This window comes from Alexandromys fortis, unplaced genomic scaffold (genome assembly GCF_014885135.2).
Source record: "Alexandromys fortis isolate MF-2015 unplaced genomic scaffold, M_Fortis_MF-2015_v1.1 scaffold_455, whole genome shotgun sequence".
Lineage (NCBI taxonomy): Eukaryota > Metazoa > Chordata > Mammalia > Rodentia > Cricetidae > Alexandromys > Alexandromys fortis.
The window spans coordinates 197,265-214,780 of record NW_026068340.1 but is presented as its reverse complement, the minus strand read 5'-3'; the positions used below and the strand labels follow the sequence as shown (position 1 = coordinate 214,780).

At 40.0% G+C, this 17,516-nt stretch overlaps 1 pseudogene; it reads right to left on the bottom strand.

Annotated features, from left to right (window-relative positions):
- Positions 1-3,658, bottom strand: part of LOC126495291 (polyadenylate-binding protein 2-like) — an 11,923-nt pseudogene extending 8,265 nt beyond the window's left edge.
- Between the last annotated feature and the right edge of the window lie 13,858 nt (positions 3,659-17,516).

Sequence of the window (17,516 nt, the reverse complement as noted above, 5' to 3'; positions counted from 1 at the left end):
AGAGAGAGAGAGAGAGAGAGAGAGAGAGAGAGAGAGAGAGAGAGAGAGAGAGAGAACAAAAAGCAAACAAACAAAACAACAGCAAAAATCTACAAGGCTACACAATTTAAAATAATGTAAAGCTGGACAAGGTGCCACCTGCCTGTAATACTAGCTCCTCAGGAGAGAATAAAGTAGGAGAATCCTGAATTCAAGGTTAGCCTGGACAACACAGAAAATCCACCTCAAAAACCCAGCAACAAGGAAACACTACCTCCATGTATCTCGTTGCTGGGACTGGTGAGCAGGCTCAGTGGTTAAGAGAGCTTGCTACGAACCCATGAGGACCGGGTACAGATCCAAGCACCCCCATGGCAAGCTGAGAAGGGGCTTGCACTTGCCACACTTGCCCATAACCCTTGCACTGTGGATGGGCAGAGACAGGAGTCTCGTTGTCTGCCAACCTACCCCAAAACCAACAAAAACCCCACAAGTTTCCGGTTAGAGGAGAGACCCTGCCTCAAGAGTAAGGCAGAGAGACAGATGAGAATTCGAGTCAAGCTGGAGATCCCCGAGGTCTGGAGCTGGAGGACAATTATGTGATGGCTCTCACACGCTGCCAACACAGAAGCCCATGTGGCCAGTTTCACTCCCAACTATTTCCCCTTTTGCTTTCTCACAGAGATACAAGGCAGAGTACACAGCTACTCTGGGAGGAAAACAAAGGCCAGCCAAGACTGACCAACCTGCTTTTGGATTTTTTTTTTTTTTTGGTTTTTCGAGACAGGGTTTCTCTGTAGCTTTGGAGCCTGTCCTGGAACTCCCTTTGTAGACCAGGCTGGCCCCGAACTCACAGAGATCTGCCTGCCTCTGCCTCCCAAGTGCTGGGATTAAAGGCGTGTGCCACCACTGCCCGGCTTTTTATTTTTCTATTTTTTTCACAAGAAACATGTCAAATATAAAGTTAGAATTACAACAAGCATAATCAATATTATGTAAGGAATATATCTTAATGTTTTGATAAGCATTCTAATGAATCCATGTCTTGTAGTAGAAATGGCTTGGCTAGATCATAAGAGGATGGTAAGTATGATTATCTCATCTTCAACCCCATCAAAGGCCTGAGAAGAGCATTAATATTACTTGAATAGGCAGGTAGTGAACTCTAGCAGTCCGCAAAAAGTGTAGTAGATGACAGAGACAACTGACTGCCTGAGCAATCAACTAAAGTCTCATTACAATGTTGAAGATTAAGACTTCATATCAGAATATAAAAAATCTTTAATCAACTATGCAGTAAAGCAGGACAATGATCTCACAATATAAACCCAATCGTGATCAGCGGTAGAGTTATATAATGCAATATGATAAATATATCATAAAATTGTGTCAATAAACAAAATGTTTTAAACAGAGGTAGAATCATGCATGGATACAATCTGAAAAAATAATTTTGCATAGGTGTTACAAACATTCTAAAGAGAAATAGAAATATTCTATATAATAAGTATAATTTGAATTTGTATCAATATACAAAAGTCTATACCAATGTAATTTATTCATAAATAATAGTTCACAAGTGTTCCTTCTATTACAAACTATTATTACTAGTGTGAGTAAGTAATCTACCTATTATCCCATTCAATTTTCCCCTTTTTTTTTTGAGATCTCTGGGTGTACATAATTTCACCCAACCCTATATGAGTAATAATCAACTCTTAAATGTTGTCCCTGACCATGAAGACAAACTTTGTTGGGAGAGGGGATGGCATCTTCTAGAATTGCTTCCAGATGTCATGGGGGCGATGTTCTTTCTATGGGATATTATAAAAGTAAAATGATTTCTAAGTATTTGATAGGGTCGTTCTGAAGTTCTTATTTGGAATTGTGGCCAGAACGTTGTAAAAAGGTGCACCATATCTGCAGCTTGTACCCATAAATCGGTCTCATAGTGCTATTAGCATCATGCTTTCATATCAATCAGGTAGAGACATTGTGGGGCCCCAATGTCTTTTTCTTCGAAGCTGTTCATTGTTGAAAATAAACATTATTCATGTACACATATTTTCAGTGAAATATAAGATATAGACAAAATGGGCATGAAGGAAAGTAAAATGTTCCTTTAAAATCTATCTTCTTTCTGTCCCATACCAGAAGGCTGTTGATATGAGACAGAAGTTTTGAATTTTTCTTTTAACATTGTGCTTGGATTTAGAGAAGGATTGACACTGTCTAATTCTAAAACCATTTCTGATTCTGAAGTAGTGATGTAAACACAAAGGAAACATCTTCTAAAGCTGTAGCCCATACAAAACACCTAACAGATTATCTCTCTGGGGGTGGGCTCACTCACAGGCTTATAGGTCAGTAGCTGTCCCCTTCCTGAGACAGAAAGCATGTAGTGTGTGGCAAACAGAACCAGAAGAGACAGATCAGCTACAAGTGTAGGAAAAATGAAAATATTCCAGATAGTGAGAACAGTGCAAGCCATGGCTTAGAGGCTGCAGCAAAGTCAGCAGAACCTTTAGAGGCATTCATCCCTGTGCCAGTAGAGCAGCAACAACACACATCTTCCCTAAGCCAGAAACTCTGGAAGGAACACACTGTGTTTTGAGAGTCTTCCAAATAATTCCAGTATGTGTGTAAGTTTTAGGACCTCTAATCCAGGCTACCAGCTCTCAAATGCTGTTTGCAGGGCTCCTCTTGGGGTTAGGACCAGAGGTGAAGTGGATGTAAGTTCAGATAAGTTTGGAAGTACATAGTCTACATTGCCTTTGGAGAGCTTTCAATAAACATTAGCCATTTAGAGGTTTCAAGAAGTCCTACGGGGGGCTGGAGAGATGGCTCAGAGGTTAAGAGCACTGACTGCTCTTCCAGAGGTCCTGAGTTCAATTCCCAGCAACCACATGGTGGCTCACAGCCATCTATAGTGAGATCTGGTGCCCTCTTCTGGCTTGCAAGCATACGTGGAAAGAATGTTGTATACATACTAAATAAATAATTTAAAAAAAAGTCCTACAGCAAAGACCTTTATTTCTCATTCACCTTTGGATCTCTGTGATTCTGCCTATTCATACTTCCATAAATACCCTCTTAGGGATATTATCCTCACTATTCACATGGATGCGATGTAACCTACAGAAAATTACGAGACTGTCCCAAAGTTGAACCTGTATCCATGTTGGAAAAGACCTTAACAATTTTTCTGTTCTCAACACCCTGCATCCTCTGTTCTTCCACTCTACTGTGTATCCAGGCATAACTCTGTGTTATGTCGTGCCGATATCTCGGTGGGGACCTCCAAATGCCGCGCACTGTGTCCCTGTGTCTGCGCTCTGTGCGCTGGCACCCAGTTCGCTAGCTTTGGGCAAGGGGGCTAGAGGTTAAAATACACAGACACACCAGAGAGACAGTAACACAGGTCATCCTTGAATTCCCCAAGAATGCCCCCTTTATTGTGTTCAGGGGCAGATTATATAGAGATAGCCATGCCCCATCCAAACCCACCAAAAACCACTCTCCTGCCATCAGGAACTCCTGAAGGTCTCATGCTCGGAGCAGCTCAGATCAGGGGATTACAAGAAATTCAGGATCTGGGGTCTCACCGAGCTGGAAGATGGAGGCGCGGTGGGGCGGAGCAGTGTCCTACATATGTCCTTCTCCCAACTATTTTATTCATCCCTGTCCATATTTCCTACTTTTATTTTAGACTCTCTCTGTCTTCCCACATGGCTGAGCTTGTATCACCATCTCCATCACTTACACCCTCATGGAGCCCATCTGTTTGGAACAAGGTGTCCCCTGCCTTCTTAAAAAGAATACCATCATTTCTTTGGTCCAAGGTCATATTTATTTAGAAATATCTAACATTACTAAAAAGGTGAAAAGAAGAGTAGTTATCTGTAACCACATTGCCTAGAATGGAAGCGAATGTAAGTATCTCACCACAATTTTCCAGAATTTTCTAGACCTAAACATATATCCATAGGACAAAAATTTAAAAAAAAAAAGATTAGGACAGAAGTTAATGCAATGTTTTATGGTCTGCATATTTATCCTCCCATTGATTACATCATGACAATTTCCTATAATCCAATATTTCTTTAAAAATGTTTTCTATCTGTTGCATTTCACCATTGTACTCCACAGAAATTTATTTAAACATTCTTTTACACGTGGACATTAAGTTTGCAATATTTTTTGTACTTTGGATTAATGTATTTTTGCTGTAAGGAAAATTTGTACATATTAATCATTAACTGTACCATATTTTTCTTTTATCCTTGTATGTGTGTATGTGTGCCTGCGGGTGTATGTGCATGTGAATGTGTCTCATGTTTCCCAGGCTGATCTTAAGCTTGCTTTGTGTTTGAGGAGTGCCTTTAACTTCTGATCTCCTTGTTTCTGTCTCCTAAGTGCTGGGATTGTAGGTATGCACCACCATGATATAGCTGTGCCCTTCATTTTTTCTTAAACTAGATTCCTAGTGCTGGCAGTGAAGGATTAACAGATCTGACATTTAAGGACCCTGTTTTCCAATTACTATATAAGAGGTTCATATTGATTTATTACCCCTCCAACTCCTTATTTAACAATATGCACAAGATCAAGAAAAGCTGATACACTAAGTGTGTAAGGGAAGATGATATCCTGTCAGAGATTTAATTAAAAGTAGCATAGCCAGACTGATGCCAGCCCTGACTCATGCATGCTCAGAAGATGGCTCTGAGCCCTGGTAACTTCCTTTTCACCTGTTTGTATCAACTTCAGTGGCAGATTCAGTCCAGCATTGCTACAAATGCCTTGGGAAGAGCCTTATTTAGGAACCACCACTTGGGTAATATTGAATCCTTGGCTACACCACAGGAAAATATTTCAGCAAAAGCCAAAGAGACATTGAGGAGGAAGTGTGTACACAGAAGATTAGGTACTAAATAGAGAGACACTATGCTTAGGTGTCTTTACAAAAGATACAGAAATATTTGTCACATATCTTAAAGGATGTAATTCATAGCTGAGCATAGTGGCATAAGCCTTTAATACCAGCACTTGGTGGTATCTTTCTCCTGTGGTGGCTACAAGGCTTCTCTTCTGATTATGCCTACTTTCTCTACATAGCTTTTCCAGTCTGGCTACATTCTGTTAAGTCATTGGCTGAAAGCAGCTTCTTTATTCATTAACCATCATAAGCAACACATATACAAAGGGACTTACCATACCAAAGAGGCACACTGACCTAGTGAGTTCCAGACCAGGCAAGGCATAAGACCTTGTCTCAAAAAAGAATAAATAAAACAAATAATGTAATTTATAAGACTTAACGATTTAGTATAATTTGAAAGTAGAAGTATATGATTTTAAAATATATACATTTTGTTTTATGTATATTAATATTTGCCTGCTTATCAATCTATGTACCATATGTGTGCCATGCCCATGGAGACCAGAAAAGGCCATTGGGTCATCTGGACCTGAGTTGTGAGCTGCCATGCACATATGGATCCTCTGCACGAACAGTGAGTGCTCTTAACTGCTGAGTCATCCTTCCAGCTTTTATCCCTCATCCTCAAGTACTTCCTTTGTAAATGAAATTGTAATGTGTATTATATAGATTTAGAGATGAGTATTGTACGCTAACACAGTTGAATGCAAGGCACGGACATTCTGGTCCTAATAGAGTCGTTTATTGGTTTTGGGATAATTTTTGTTCATTTATCTTTTTCCCCAAGATAGGGTTTCTCTGTGTAACCACTCTGGCTGTCCCAAAACTTTCTTTGTAGACCAGTCTGGCCTCAAAGTCATAGAGATTCACCTGCCTCCTGTGTGCTGGGATTGAAGGCTTACACCCCCATTGCCCATCTTAAGTTCTAGAGCATTTTGAATATTTTCTTTGATATATCTTTTTTTTTTTTCGAGACAGGGTTTCTCTGTGGCTTTGGAGCCTGTCCTGGAACTAGCTCTTGTAGACCAGGCTGGTCTTGAACTCACAGAGATCCGCCTGCCTCTGCCTCCCGAGTGCTGGGATTAAAGGCATGCGCCACCACTGCCCGGCCTCTTTGATATATCTTTAGGAAGATCTGCAGAAAACCTGTTGTTCTTTATCACTGTGTTGAAGTTTCTTGAATCTTGGTGAGCCAGACATACCAATAGACCTCAGGTGGCACAGCTTCTTTCACTTGCTTTCCTCCTTAATTTTCTCTCTCTTTCTAGCCTGCCTCACTGAGAGTCCCAGAGGAGATAGGAAGATACAATAGGGCAGAGAGAGAACATTTGTGGAGCTGTGGCCAGCTGTCAGCTAGCAGGAGGGCCAGACTGATGTTTTTTTTTTTTTAATTTTTTTGTTTTTAAGATTTATTTATTGTGTATACAGTGTTCTGTCTCCTTGCTAGCCATATGAGGGCATCAGTCTTATTACAGATGGTTGTGAGCCACCATGTGGCCGCTGGGAATTGAACTCAGGACCTCTGGAAGAGCAGTCAGTGCTCTTAACCTCTGAGCCATCTCTCCAGCTCCCCAGACTGATGTTTTGCATTTAATCCAGTGATTGTACCTCAAGCAACTGCTGTCTCAACCCATGACTGCAACTCCACATTTACCAGCAGCAGTTTGGCCCTTGGTCTCCAGCCTCACACTCCTAGAGACTTGAGATAGGGGATGCTCTGAAAGCGAGTAAGGAACTACATATCTAAGTCTCTATCCTTCTGTAGAACACAGGACTTAAAAGTTGAGGTGAAGTATTCAAAGACATCGAATAGCAACCTAATATGTTCTCATTGCGTGCATTCCTTCCAAAATGTGCTGTCCTTCTACTCAGCCCCCACTTAAGAACACTTGCTACTCTTAGCTTCTCCCTACAACATCTTGTCCGTTGATTGCTGATACAGCCTCTTGACCCCAGGTTAATCCTATTTAATCAAAAACTGTAACACGTTTGCATCATTTTACAAAGTAGTAGAAAAATGTAGCACACTTTTACACAGTGAAAATAATATTCCACAACAGCAGACCACTGTTAGAGCTCAGGCCTAGCTCACTATGGTGTGGATGATGTGTAACCGGAGACTGCACTTGTGTTTCCTGACCACCCAAACCTGAATAGTCACACAAAACATTGTTAATTACAACACTATTTTGCCAACAGCTCGGGTTTATTCCAATCTAGTACTTGCATCTTAAATTAACCCATTTCCATTATTTTATATTTTACCATGAGGCTCATGGTTTGACCCGTCACATCCTGAGTATCGGGAAGATTGAAAGACACATTTGGTTATTTATTGCATTGAGTATGAAAGTGTGGGGAGAAGCTGGGAGCTAGGGAGTCAGGCAGACAGCCATGAGGCCCTGCTGATGAGCATCTTCTTCATCTTGAGAGCAATGAGAAGCCATTTATGGATGTCAGGCAGCAGATTGATGCAATCTTAATTGGTAACTAAAATGGCACTCCTGATGCTGGGCTAAGGAGACACTGAAGAGGGCAATACTAATGAGTGGTGTCTATTTATTTACTTGGTACTGGGTCATACGGTGTAGCACAGGCTGACATCAAGTTTGTCAACATCTTGCCTCAGCCTCATAAGCACTGATATTATAGGTGTGTTTGAAGGCACCTAGCCAAGGCTACATGGAATTGGTTCAAAAGACTAAACCAAAACCAAAGAGTGGGGACAAAAAACCTGAAGTTTTGTGCGGCTGAGAAGACAGGTGAGCCTGTCTTGTAAGCTTAAGGAAATCAATTTGAGGCCCAGAATCCATGCTGAAGAGAAAAAGAAAAAAAAAAAGTATGGTCACAAGGACTTTTAATAGTATACTGGGGGGCTGGAGAGATGGCTCAGTGGTTAAGAGCACTGTCTGCTCTTCCAGAGGTCCTGAGTTCAATTCCCAGCAACCACATGGTGGCTCCAAACCATCTGGAAAGAGATCTGGTGCCCTCCTCTGGCATGTGGAGGCAGAAAGTTGTATACATAATAAATAAATCTTTAAAAAAAAATAGTATACTGGGACACAGAGAATATTGGCTACATAGGGCTTGTTGGCTAGCTAGCCTACTACTTGGAAAGTCACAGAGTAATCAGAGACTTTATCTCAAAAGAAATAACAAATAAGTTTGGGAAAATCAGAGGAATAACACCAGAGTTTCTCTTATATTCCATACATATAAACATGCATGTTGTGAATTAGCTTGATACGGGAAATAACCAGGCCAGCTTAAGGATAACAGTTATATTTTTAATGGTTACAATGGGAAACTCATGGCACAAGAATGGGGAGTCCAACATCCTCTGTGTCGGTGAGAATTATGCAGAGAGAGTGAGCACCTGGTAAGTTCCAGTTTTCTTCCTGAGTTCCAGGTAGCCATGTCTTAACTAGGCATGATTGGTTAATAGCTTCCCCATCATACACACATACACAATCATACATATACATACATCGCCACACAGATACACACTTGCACCTTCAAATATACAATGCTAACTTTGTGCAGCTTTCCAAATGTTTACATATGCCTATTTATATTTGTAACATAACATTCCCAGCCATTGAGTAGGTTTTACATAAAAATGAAGTCACAGTTCCATGAGTACCAAGGTTTTTAGTAAACTAAATCCCATTTCTAAGTAACATCTATGTTGGAATAATTCTTTTGTATACTCCAATGCTTTGTCACTCAAATGGATTTAATAAAACACTGACTGGCCAGAAGCTGGGCATGAGGCAGAGGGAGGAAGACATGATTGTGCCATGCTGATAAATGTTCTACCAGTGGGAGACACTAAATGGGGAATATAGGTTAACTTAAAATGTAAGGGTAGGCTAGCAATAACTATGATCTTTGGGTAATCATTTTCAATTCTTAAAATCTTAAAAGCCTCTGTTTGGAAATCTTGAGTTGGCAGTTAGGAAAAAAAGTCTGTTCACAAATGGCATTCCAATGTGTAGCCAAAACTTTTACAAAAAATCTGAAATAACTTGGAAAAAATTCTGAACACCGAAAACATAGTCAAATGCGACGTCTTTGTAACTGCCTTTTCTTTGGTGGGCTATGCTTGCTAGCAGTGACCAGAGGCTTGCCTCCTTCAACCAAGGGCTTCATGACTCAGCATTAGCAACAAATCAAGCAGCTCTCTTAAGAGATCCTAAGTTCACTGTTTGTGTGTCTTCTTTCTCTATCTGACCTGAGGGCTCAGGTCACGCACCTGCTGGCCACTTTCCCTGTATTTCAAAAAATGTGTGGAGCCCTGATTTAATTCTCTAGGACAGACACCCGCAGGTATCAAGGTCATGCATTTGTTTGTGGCTCCAGCCCTTGTCTGGTCTGTTATTCAACATGACCGCATCTTGAATAATTTCTGGGCAGCATTACTGGGAATTACCTCCAACTCCTTCCCAGAAATGTCCTTTCTTAGTCAGTACCACTGATCTACTTGATTACCACACACTAGACCCTATAAAAATTTACCACAAAGTTCTGGAGCCAAAGATATGTTTGCTGACTTCTACTGTGGAATGCTCTATCTCCTGTTTTTAATTGTATCTGATTTATTGATAGTTCAGAATGATGAATTAGTTAAATGCATGAGAGTTACTTGTGGTCTATAAACAAAAGTGGGGATGAGAGAAATTTGTCATGTGTAAGCATACAAAAGTGATTTTATTTTTACTGTCACCAATAGTTGGTGCCACCAATAAATAAAAACAAGGTGGTTGTACTTCCTGGCCAACCAAGAACCACTCATAGTTTATGAACATAAGATCCATAATTTAAGTTTCTTTTTTTTTATTTCTAAGACAGGTTACCTCCACATAGCCATGGATGCCAGGAATTTATTTTGGGGAATATGCTGGCCTCACTGAGATCAGCCCAGCCCACACTACTGTGTGTTGTAATTATAGCCATACAATTCTATGTCCAGTTGAAATATGTGTTTTTAAATGCACGGAACTTTAATTTTAATTGAATTGAATCAGAGAAAGAAATAATAAAATAAGATATAAAATGGAGCATCATTGTTTTGACTAATAGCAATGTTTCTTGCAATTCTATAATTTAAATGGCCAAATTTAAATTATATTTATTATGGTCTCAGTAATTTGTTACTTTCTTTGCATTGTTAATTCCATCTGTTTAAAATTGTTTGGAGTGTGTTTGTGTGAATACACCTGTGCCATGATGTGTATGTATCACTGACAGGAAAGCTAGCAGGGGTCAATGATCTACTTCCGCTTTGTGAGTTCTAGTCATTAAACCTATGGAGATATTTGACTACAAATGACCTCAATGGCACTTCTTTGGGTTTAAAAATTATTCATGAATGAGCTGTTGGAGGAGTGTCTCTGGGTAACTGCTAAAGTAAAGAAATATGAGAAAACTTGTAAAGGTATTGTGTATAACCCAGAGGTAGATCCCAGGTCATCAGACTTAGCAGCAATGATCTTTACTAAATGAGGCAATTTCCTGGTGTATAATTTTGGTTCTGAAAAAGTGTTATAAATAAATGTCTACTCCTCAAAATGAACATATTTTACTATTGTAATATTTATTCCAATTGAATTTGAGCACCACTGAAATGGTTCAGTGGGAAAGCATTGTTGTGAGCAAGACTAGAAATCTTACCTCAATTCCTATAGAACCTCAAGCTATGGAATTACATACACAGACGTTTGCTGATTCTCATAAATTATTACATCCATATCAGATAAATGAAAACACTTCTTTGAATGCACACATGGGGTATTTAATGTTTCTTATAATTTTTATCAGTTATTTTAAAATTAACATTGTTAAATTCTCTTGAAAAAAAAACAGCACATTGGTAGTTCATCATCTACCCTTGGACTTGTACTCGAAAGTAATATAAATGAGCATCATGAGTTCAAATGTATCCCTGAACCATTACTGATATCCAAGATAAGATGGATATCAAACAACAAAATTTCAATGAAATTTGTGAAAAGACAAAAATCAAAACCAGAAAGATAAATCACCACTGTTATATGAAAGTATGCTTAAACATGGCCTGATATTTCAATAACCATTGAGAAAATTATATAAGGGCTCCATTACATACATTACAGCAGAAATACCTATCACAAGGTACAGGCACAACAGAAGATGAAAAAAGTCATAGAAGGAATATAAAGTCTACAAAATAAACTTCACTAAATGGATTTGCCACACATACAGCACACTCTAGTGACTACCTCAAATGCTTAAAAATAGAAAGCACAATGCAATTATCTCCTCTATCAGTTTTGAATGAACATGGTATGTAATTTACTTCTTGCAAGGCTATGATAAAAATTTATTTTTCTTGAAGCTAAAGAAATCTGTGATGTTGAAAGCCATTAACATTTTTTTCATGAATATGAACTTCTTCATTATGAGTTTGTTCCTACTTCAGACTTAAAAGTGAGCTAAATAGAATTTAAAACATTTACACTAGTTAGTGCCAGGACAGGCTCCAAAGCTACAAAGAAACCCTGTCTTGAAAAACAAAACAAAAGACCCAAGTACCCATCCATAAATCCTTATACCTTAATTACTTAGGTCTTGTAATTGAAGAGGTATAAAATCTAAAAGAGTTACATTATCATTCAACTTCACAACTCAAAGAGTTACAGTTCTGAAGGGAAAGGTACCCTTACTGCCTGAAGTCAGGAAAACCTACAGTTGTGAAGAGAAGGGCGCCACACTAGATGAAACAATAATGTTCCTCTCCGAGAGCCATCACAGCTGAGATTCACTCCATTCTTCTAAGAGTTTCCCAGCAGAAATGTCTGTTACTGATCTGCTCCACTCCCCTAATAGTGTCCCATAAGAGGTGTCTCCATTGCTTCTCTGCCCCTCTGGGCTAAATGAGTTTCTAAGTAGAAGTACCAATTACACCTTAGTTCAACTCCACTAAGGGAGTTTCTTATCCATTCCAGTGAAAGAAGTTCTTCACAGAAATCTTAGTCAGGAGATTTATTTGGGAGGGAAGAGAGTGACTGCCTCTGCCAGGGTGGAAAGAAACAGCTGCCAACTGAATGAGCAATATGACTCATATAGGGCTTCTTAAAACCAGATCTAAGGTGATTTTGAAGGTGGAAATTTGTCAGATTTCAGTCCCTGAGTTTGAACAAGCTGAGACATGGGCAGAATTCTGTGCTCAGAGATTGGTTGCTTTGGTGCTCAGTTGAACAAGGGAAGAATGTGTTTCTTTGGCTCTGGATTGAGAGCAAAAATGTGTTTTCTTCACTGGCCCTTTTTATCTTTTTGGTTCTGTTTTCAGGGTAATGTTTCGATAAACAGTTCTAGATTCAGAGATAGTGTTTTACTTTAGATCTCATTTCAGGATCAGGATGTGTTTCTTTGACTAGCCTTTTCTCCTATCCATAGGATTTCATACATTCAAGAATTAGCTTTTGTTCATTAGTTTGCTGTTGCAAACAAAATTAAGAGGTATCATATTAAACAGATCATTGACACTATTATTTTTTTTTCTACAGAATGAATGATAGTGAACTGACTGTAAGGATCTTGAAACATAATTTAGAATAAGCCCTCAGGTCCTTCTTTAGGTAATCAAATGATATTGTAATTTGCAGAAGTTTTATCAGATGTATACACAAAAAGATTTACTCCTGTATAAAGTAAAAAAAAAAAAAACCATAATGGATATATTCAGAGAGTTTCACTACAGCATGATTTTAAAAAAATTGTACTCATTAAATTCATAGTTTCTTTCCAGGATGGATTGTTTAATGTATTTGGAGATTATTGTGACAAAGGATTAACCACATAGATTCCATTTATGGTTTCTCTCCTGTAGGTGTACATATATGCATTTGAAGATGAATAAGACATGAAAAGACTTTATCATGCTGATTTCATTCAAACAGTTTCTTGTTCTTTTAAGCCTTTGAAGATTACTGTGCTTTACCACATGAAATACATCCATTGGGTTTCTCTCTTTTGTGTGTTCTTTTATGCCTTTGAAGATGACTGTGCTGTGCAAAGCTCTTACCACACTGATTAAGTTCATAGAATTTCTATGTAGAGTGAGATCTTTTATGCCTTTTAAGAGTACTGCGAGCTGCAAATGCCTTCCCACACTCATTACATTCATAGGGTTTCTCTCCAGTATGTATTCTTTTATGGTTTTGAAGATTACTGTGAGCTGCAAAGGCCTTGCCACACTGATTACATACATACGGTTTCTCTCCAGTGTGTGTTCTTTTATGGCATTGAAGAACAATGTACTGTGAAAAACCCTTACCACATTCATTACATTCATAGGGTTTCTCTCCAGTATGTGTTCTTTTATGTACTTCAACAGTACGATGAGCTGCAAAGGCCTTACCACACTGATTACATTCATAGGGTTTCTCTCCAGTATGTGTTCTTTTATGGCTTTTCAGAGTACCGTGTTGTGCAAAAGCCTTACCACACTGATTACATTCATAGGGTTTCTCTCCAGTATGTGTTCTTTTATGGTTTTGAAGACTACTGTGTTGTGCAAAGGCCTTACCACACTGATTACACTCATAGGGTTTCTCTCCAGTATGTGTTCTTTTATGGTTCTGAAGATTATTGTGAGCTTTAAAGGCCTTCCCACACTCATTACATTCATAGGGTTTTTCTCCAGTATGTGTTCTTTTATGGTTTAGAAGATTACTGTGAATTCTAAAGGCCTTGCCACACTGATTACATTTATACAGTTTCTCTCCTGTATGTGTTCTTTTATGGTTTTGAAGATTACCGTGTTGTGCAAAGGCCTTACCACACTCATCACATTCATAGGGTTTTTCTCCAGTATGTGTTCTTTTATGGTTTTGAAGAATACTTTGAGTTGCAAAGGCTTTACCACACTCATTACATTCATAGGGTTTTTCTCCAGTATGTGTTCTTTCATGGTATTGAAGAGTACTTTGAGCTGCAAAGGCTTTACCACACTCATTACATTCATAGGGTTTTTCTCCGGTATGTGTTCTTCCATGGTTTTGAAGAGCATTATACCCTTTAAAGGCCTTACCACACTGATTACATTCATAGGGTTTCTCTCCAGTATGTGTTCTTTCATTCCATTTAACGTACTTGTCATATGTCAAGGATTTACCACGTTGAAAATTTCCTGAAGGTTTCTCTCCAGTTTGAATTCTCTCATTCCTGTAAGAATAATTGGCACAAGTAAAAGCTTTACCACATTCAATACACTGTTGTGCCTACACATTTCTATGAATTTTGTAATATGTTCCAATTATAAAGAGGAATCAGATACTATGTTTTCTTAAGTCTGTCTAAACTCATGTTTTGCTCTTTGATTAGGCACTGCCTCGCAACTTGAAAGATACCTCCAATGGCAAATCCCTTTCTTTTATGGCTTACCTTTTTATAGTCACAGAAACTTTTTTCCCTATGATATTTTATACAAAGGTGAAGAGAACTGGTTAAACTCAGAGCTTTAACATTCATGAACTCTCCTATACTGTGAACCATATTACATTTGCTATGTGAACTAGGCCACCCAACAGTATTTGCACAGTTCTAGAAGTCATAGGGCTTCTTGCAGTGAGAATTTGTTCATATATTAACAGTGATGGTAGAAAACTAATTAATTGTATAATTTAATCAAATTCAACAAGTATACTCAATCTGGGGACTATTAGTTATCTAATTATTCTTAGAGAGTGGGATGCTACATCTCTCTATATCCTTGTATCAAGACTCTTGTATCAAGAGTAACCTATGGTATACATAGTAAAGAAGAATTTCGAATACAATATTTTTACGTTGAGTTCTAAGGGAACTTGCTGTTCCTCACAGACTTATGGTGTAGATATCAAGGTTTCTGCAGAACAACTGCCACATGACTCAACTCTAACTGCTCCTCTCACTAAACTTAGCAGAGTCACAAGAAGTTTACGAGGAATAGAAGATTTACTATGGGCTATTGGTTTAGTACATAATTTTGCAGATATACTTATCATCGCTTCAATGTGTATACTTTTGTATTATGAGTAGCAAAAAAAATTTATTTGCAGATCTACAACAAAGCTCTCTTGGTGCTATGCCTTAAAAGGTAATATCTGTTATCAGCTTACACATGAAAATTACCTTTCACGTCTTCTAGAAAATTGACAATGTTCTTCACTATAATGGTAGTCCCAAATGCATTCTAAAATATAATACCAGAAAATATATGTTAAGTTATTGAAAACTATACAATATTTAAGCTGTTATATGAAGGGACCCTTAGAACTATGACTGCTTTATTCAACTCATTCTTATTTTTTTTAAATTTTTTTATATTTTTTTATTTATTATGTATACAATATTCTGTCTATGTGTATGCCTGCAGACCTCATTACAGATGGTTGTGAGCCACCATGTGGTTGCTGGGAATTGAACTCAGGACCTTTGGAAGAGCAGGCAATGATCTTAACCGCTGAGCCATCTCTCCAGCCCTGGATTCTTGAGTCTTGTTCCTCCTTGTGAAGGATGTCTCCTGCATTGTGTGTCAATCCCCTTGTGCCTGAGAACCTGGGCCTTTTTAGCCAAAGGCTGGATGTGCTTGTAGCCCTGGCTCATGAAAGGCCTTGGGGTGTTTACAAGGGTCCCCCAAAGCCCCAGATTCCCGGTGCATTATGCTTCTTGCTTTCTCTCTGTGCTTCAGCTCTCCGAAGAAGAGAAAATCCAGCGCTACAGCATCCTATCTGAGCTCTACGAGCTGATTGGCTTCCACCGCAAGTCAGCATTCTTCAAGCGCGTGGCTGCCATGCAGTGTGTGGCTCCCAGCATCGCGGAGCCTGGCTGGAGGGCCTGCTACAAGCTCCTTCTGGAGACGCTGCCCGGTTACAGTCTGTCACTAGACCCCAAGGACTTCAACAAAGGTACTGAGGACCCAGGCTTGGGTAGACGTTGCCTTGTTTCCATTCACATTGTGCGTTTGAGCATCTGCTGAGTATTGTGGAACGGTATTGAGCACCTGTGGTTCAAAGGTAGCCAAGCCCTTCTCTTCACAGCCTCTCACTGCAGCGGTGTCATGACAGGAAGTCCTGGAGCCACCTTGTGGCCTTGTTTTTGCATCTTGGTTAGTCGAGGTCAGAAATTGCTCTTGAGGCCATCACCGTGGCCGGTCACCAACACAAGTCCTAATGTTTTTTACTTATCTTACGAAGTGTTGTGAGGTTAGCAAAAATCAGTGTAACTTTCTGGAATAAATAGACATGGGTGTATGTGTATACACACTACTGTGCATTTGTGGCAGATTCTGATTCTGTAATAATAATATTAAAACACAGCTATGTGTAATAACTATAGACAAATAGGATGCTCAGTTTGGTCAAAGTCTTTATTAGTCAGAGACAGATTCCTTCTCTTGATAACTGCTTTAGATGGGGCCCAGAGCTAGTGATGGTTTGGCCTTCAGTCGGAGAGAACTGACTCACCCTCCCACTAGGGTGCAGGGCTCCCACTCTCAATCACAAATCCCTCTCTGGCCACTGATGAGTAGTGCTCAGATGTCACCCTCTCCAGATTCTCCAGTGCCAGCCTTCCCGTCACCTCCATTCCCAGGAGACCAGAATCTTCAGAAGGGAGTCACTCGTCTCAGAGATGAGACCCGCTGTTCTGTGAAGGGCAGGTGGTAAGCCTTCCAGCCCTTGGGGCCACGGTCCCTGTTGTTCAGAGGGGTTTGAAAGCAGCGCCAGTCACGTGTAAATCACGAGGACTACACGGCAAGTGTAGATGGCAGGGGCAGGAATAGTGGCCTACATCTGGAATCCAGCACTTGAGGGGGCCAAGGCAGAAGGATGGCTGTAAATTCGAGGCCAGTCTGGTTTACAGAGAGCAGTCCTGTGGTAAAAGAAACCACACAGTCCCTGTCTGTGCCCTCCCACCCCGCATAAAACAGCAGGTGGTGGGCAGGCCAGGCTCAGCACTTGCTGCACTTGACCGAAACCCCTGGCAGAGCACACACTGAGAACCGATCATTTTAGGAAGGGCAGCCCCTCCCGTCTTTAAGGCAAATACAGATAAGAGTTTTATTCATTGTGTCCATTTTAGGAAAAGGAGTGGTTTGGGGGCTCAGGGGCCTCAAGTCCACTTTCTGGTTAACTGAAATGGACTTTAGGTTTAAACAGAGGAAGAACTGGGACAAGAGGTGTGCACCTGTAAGCAGTCCTGGTTCTGATGAGGTTCCATCCATCACTGTCCCAGATAGTCCTTCAGAGTAGTGTCACGATGTCTTTGTTGCTGAGGGGAGAAGGGTTCCCAGGAGGTAAGCAAGATGACTGGATTGGGTTAAGGTAGAGGTTGGGGCCCAGCAGGACAAGGGGCTCTTCAGATTGGTGAAGAGAGGGAAGGAGGCCATGCCTGCTGAGGAGAGACTGGCCTGGGTGAGGGGGTCACTTGGCAGCCAAGTGGGACATTTGTGCTCAGGCATATAGCAGGCTTATGGGGGGAGGTGTCCCCCACCTCCACTCCCAGTCCCCACAACCCTGGAATTCTGTTTTCAGAGCAGCCAATATCTTGCCTCCCTGGATGCGCAGGGGCG